This window comes from Mastomys coucha, unplaced genomic scaffold, assembly GCF_008632895.1.
Source record: "Mastomys coucha isolate ucsf_1 unplaced genomic scaffold, UCSF_Mcou_1 pScaffold21, whole genome shotgun sequence".
Lineage (NCBI taxonomy): Eukaryota > Metazoa > Chordata > Mammalia > Rodentia > Muridae > Mastomys > Mastomys coucha.
The window spans coordinates 19,078,374-19,083,214 of record NW_022196904.1 but is presented as its reverse complement, the minus strand read 5'-3'; the positions used below and the strand labels follow the sequence as shown (position 1 = coordinate 19,083,214).

Sequence of the window (4,841 nt, the reverse complement as noted above, 5' to 3'; positions counted from 1 at the left end):
CCCTCTCTCTCTCTCTCTGACTTCTATCTAAGGTGCTCTGCCCTGGGCAGTGTCCCCATCCCTGGGCTGCTTCACCCCATCTGTCCTGCTCCGCACTGGCTTTTTGTCCCCCCATCATCCTCATAGGGAAGAGGCTTCTCTACTTGTCTACATGTCTGCAGTCGCTCCTGGTACAATGTAAAATGCCCAGGAAGCATTGTCGGGCTAATAAATAAATGAGCAAACACACACAAGCAGATCCATATCCATCTATTTATTACTACAGCAATACGAGGCCTGGAGATACTGACAAGTAGGAGAACTTCTGAGGCCTCAGAGGCACCCCCAAATCAGACACAAGCCTTATCAGCTTGACTGTGGGACTGCAAAGAATTTCGTCGGAGGAAAGAGGGGTTAGATGAAGCACGCAGAGCCTCCGGGACATCTTTGGGAGGGTGTTTCTGAAGGGCTCAGAGAAGCCAGCATAGGTCTAACTGTGGATGTGGTAACAGTGACAGGCTTATCAGTTGTCGGAGCCATGAATGCGGCTCTGGCCTTACAGTCCCCGTGGCCAACTGCAGTCCCCGGGCCTGATGGCCTCCGCATGCTACATCACGGAGGTAACAAGGACAGACTCCTATAATCCTCGTGCAGGAGCCCTGAAGATCTCAGGAGCGGGAGCTCACTTGTGGGGGACAAGTCTTGCGTCGCTGGGTCTAAGGAGGCGACTTGGAAGAACAACCCAGGGCCGTATGAGGCAGAGTCTTCAGTGACTGGGTGGGGGTGTCTCCCGCTAGAGAAACCGGAGAGCAGTGGGTGGAGATAAGACAGTGAACCGGCAGGCAGGCCAACAGGTTTTCCAGACCCCAGGTCCACTCAGCCTTCTCCTGAGCTGCGTCTGCATCTGCGGTATGGGGCTGGGTGAAGTCTTGACTTTAGCTAGGGTGTGTGCTTGTGGCTTAGGGCGGGGCCAGAGACCGGGCGTCAGCGGTGCAGCAGCTCTGTTGGTTTGGGGGATGGGACAGCTCCTTAGCTGGCTGCGTACCAGCCACACTGTGTGAATGGGCTGCGTTCCTTACTGGCTGTGAAGCCCAGATTTGAGGACGGGATTCTAAGAGGTAGCAAGTGATGGCTTGGTGCCTTTGTCTGTGGTTGGCGTCCCCAGGCAGGGCGGGTGGAAACAGCTGTAGTTTGGGAGTATCTCTTACCCACAGGGTGGGGCTTACAGATGTGGGGGAGGGGAGGACTAGAAAGCTCACCTTTGGCAGGTTGGGAGCTGTGAGTCTCTGGAATCCTCGATAGTCCCACAGCAAAGGAAGGCAGGGTGCGAATTCAGAGCTCTGATCCACAACAGAGGCAGACCTCAGAGTAACCCTGCGAGCTTTGAGCAAGGCCTGTTGGGAATCCCACTGAGTGCAGAGGTCTGAGCAGCTCACTGGGCCCACAGGTCTCCTGCTCCTGGCCTTCCATAGTCCTCTAGTTCTCTCCGTGCTCCCGACAGGCACTCTTCATTCAGCTTTGTCTGCCTCTCCATCCCTTCCCGAGTGTTTTCTCTTCTTCTGAGCCTGGAGGTGTATAAATAGAGTTTTAGCTTCTGGCCTCAGAAACGATCACATGGGGGCCTGGCAGGGGCCAAGGTGGCAAGAACAGGAAGAAGACAAGAGGTGGGTGGTAGTGGTGGTGGTGGTGGTGGTGGTGGTGATGGTGAGGGGGTGGGGACTGGATGTAGCCACTTTTTCCCCCAGCAAAGGGGAGGGCTAGGGAGTGCACTCTTCTTGAGGTACCTGGCCAACAGGAGGTCCAGAGGGGTCACCATCTGATTTTGGAGGAATGCTGGGGAGCTCTTGAGAAGAGCAAAGAGAAGGGAGGCAGTGGAAATGGGGTAGGGGACAGGAAAACAGACAGAGACAAGTAGGAAAGGCAGGAAGTCCCCCAAGCCGGAGGTCATGAAGACACCTTGTAGGTGGTAGGACAAGGCCACTCACTGGCTTGGCACCAAGGAGGAAAGATGGGAGCTAAGGCTACCAGGCAGGGAGGGCACAGCTGTGAGGCAGGCAGGAAGGGCCTAGTGGGGGCTCAGGTGTCCTCTCTGGGCATGCAGGGTGAGTGATGTGGTATATGGCACATGTAGGTGACATTAACTGGCTGGTGTGTTGGCAGTGAGGATGCACTGTGCCCGGCTCTCTTGTTTGATAGCTGAGAGGATCTGCCCACCCTGTTCCCTCCTCATTCTGGCTCTGGGGGACCAAGGGCTCTGGGGAGGGCTTGGCCATACCTGACTTCTGGCCTAGGGGGTGTGTTCTGGTCGGGGAGAAGGCTTTGAACTCCCTCCAGCGCTCTCTGTCTTTGCTGACTTGGGCTCCTCACTACATCACCAGTGTCAGTCAGCCTCTGTCTGTACATCTGTCTTTTATCTGATCTCACTCTTTGTGTTTCTCCCTCTCTGTGTTTTCTGGCTGTCCCTAGCTGGGGCTCCCCAGATGTCCTCTCTCTGTGCAGCTCTTCCCTGAGCTTTCACTCTGTCCCTGTCCTTTTTCTCCATCCCCGAGTCCCCTACTCTCTTTTACTGTGTCTCTCCACTTGGCCTTCCATGGCTTTTCCCTGCTGCTTCTGTCTCCTGGATCTATGTCTCTGTCCATCCTCATCTCTCGGTTTCTGCCCCCCCCCCCAGTAGCTCTGGATGTCCTTCCTACTCCCCCTGCCTTTTTCTTCATCCCTGTCTCTCCAGGTCTCTGGCTGACCATCCCTGCCTCTGTGTGTGTGTCTCCCTCCCCCTCCCTTCCCCCCACTATTTTTTTTTCTGTTTCTAACACCCACACTCACATCCTACCTCAGGAGTAATTGCTTTTGTCTGGGTTGGACTGGACTTGTGGTGGGGGGAGGGCGGGGGGAGCGGGTGGCACTGGGGGGGTTGGGAGGGACGGAGGTCGCTTGGTGGAGTTGAGGTAGTGTCCACCAAAGCAAAGGGTGCTGAAGAACAGAGTCGCACCCCACCCAAGGTGGGAGAAGGAAGCAAGGGAGCCTGAGCCCATCCTGGCAGGGGTCTGGGGCCTCTGGCAGGAGAAGAAAGAAGGCAGACTGGCCCTTATATTCTATGTGGAGATGATGTAGCCATAAACCTCACTAGCCAGTGTCTCGGTGGCAGCCTCTGTTGCTCCACCCCCTCCCCCACTCGGACTCAGGGATGTGACCTCTGCCCCCCATCACGAACACCGAGTCACCACGACACACACAGGGACACACCCAGAGCCTCCATCCCACTGATGGGACCGCACTTGGCCATCGGCACACAGGGTCATCTGGAACAGGTAGACACACAGTGAACCCACCGGAGTCTCTACTGCTCATATAGAGCCTTCGATACATATAGAGAGGACCATACGGGCTCTAAGCCCAGGGACAGCCGCCCACAGGGACACATACAGACCCACTCCAAAACACCCACACTCAGACACACCCCACCAGAGACGTGGACACGTCACCACAATCCAGTTCACTAGAGCACAGAGGGACACTTAGCCACCACCCTTCCTAGGGGCAGAGAGTATCCTCTTGGGATCCATCCACATCTCCCCAAGGGCCACACAGGCGTTTGAGGACACCCAGTTATCATGGAGACACCATGGACATATACACACAACAAACCCCACAGACTCACAGTCACACACAGACATGGCTCGAGGGTCAGGGCAGTCAGGAGACAATTCTGGAGTCCCCTAACACAGCTTAAGGACCTGTGTACACCTTCCATGTGTGGCATCCATTTGGACTCCACAGCCCTTTGGCTGGAACATCCTGTCTGCCACCTTAAGAAAGGCCACCCACACCCCAGCATATTCAGCCCAGGCTCTGGGGTGAGGCCAGGGTCCTAAGGGTGGGCGACAGGCTTGCCCAGGATGCCCCATTTGCCCTTCCAAATCCAGTATCCAGGACTTTCTTCCCTTCTCCCACAGGCCGGCTCAGAAGAGCATTTCCCCATCCCCCTGCCCAGCCAGGAACCCTGCCCACCACCCTAGGCTTCATCCCTCACCCTCAGCTACCCTCAAAGGGCCCCATCCCTCTGAGCTCTCCCACCTGAGGGGGTGCCCCCTTTCTTCCTAGAGGGCTGTTCCTCAGTTTATCCCAGCCGCCTAGCCTGCAAACGTGACCCCCCCCACACCCATCTGCTTCCCTGCCCACCCCCATACTCACCCCCTCTCCTGGCTCTCCAAGCTCTCAGCCCCCCTAAACGCTTCTGCAGTAGGGGAGTATGGGGTGAAGGCTGGCCCCCCCAGAGGTAGGGGTAAGGGGTACATGGGGTGGGGGCCTGGGTGCGGCTCCAGGAAAGAAAGGAAGAGAAGCAAGGGAGAGAGAGAGGCAGAGGCAGGCAGCCAGCCAGCCGGCTTTATATCCCTGCTGTATTGATCCACCATGTCACAGCCTGGTCGGTCGATAGCCAGCGAGAAAGAGAGGGAGAGAGAAGGGAGGGGAGGTTTGGGGGAGGGCAGCCGGGACCCCTTAGTCCTGGGTACATCTAGGGTCCCCTGGGCAAGCTGTGGGAACATATTTGAGCCCCCCAAAAAGGTATGCCTTGCCCCCCCACTTCCTCTTGGCTGCGACCCTCTTTCTCTTCAAGAGCCCCCTCAGCTTTGTGGTAGGAAAACATAAACACCCAGGGTTTGAACATTTCTTTTTGTTTCCCCAGTGGCTTTTTATTCCCATAGTCAGGAGGGCTGACAGCTATGGCTCCTCTTTACCAGCTGCAGTCAGGCTGGGCAGGTGTCATGTTAGGGCAGTCCAGGCTGTGGGTTCACTTTTGCTGTGTGACAATGAGCAGGAGAGAACCCTCTCTGAAGGTCTCTTTCCAGGTACTTGGGGGGGGG

The 4,841-nt window shown here is 56.5% G+C and overlaps 1 protein-coding gene and 1 long non-coding RNA gene across 5 annotated transcripts in view; one reads left to right on the top strand and one right to left on the bottom strand.

Moving 5' to 3' along the window:
- The window catches only part of Pou2f2 (POU class 2 homeobox 2), an 80,686-nt gene that overhangs the window by 20,582 nt on the left and 55,263 nt on the right, over positions 1 to 4,841 (top strand). The window lies entirely within an intron of this gene.
- The window catches only part of LOC116101838, a 22,824-nt gene continuing 18,217 nt past the window's right edge, over positions 235 to 4,841 (bottom strand). Inside the window, exons 1-2 of one of the 2 annotated variants that reach the window (XR_004122939.1) lie at positions 4,171 to 4,325; positions 235 to 1,544 (exon numbers count right to left, since the gene is read on the bottom strand). This is a non-coding gene — a long non-coding RNA (uncharacterized LOC116101838). Of the gene's footprint in view, positions 1,545 to 4,170; positions 4,326 to 4,841 lie in introns of those variants that run through there. The other variant, XR_004122938.1, reaches the window with a different exon arrangement.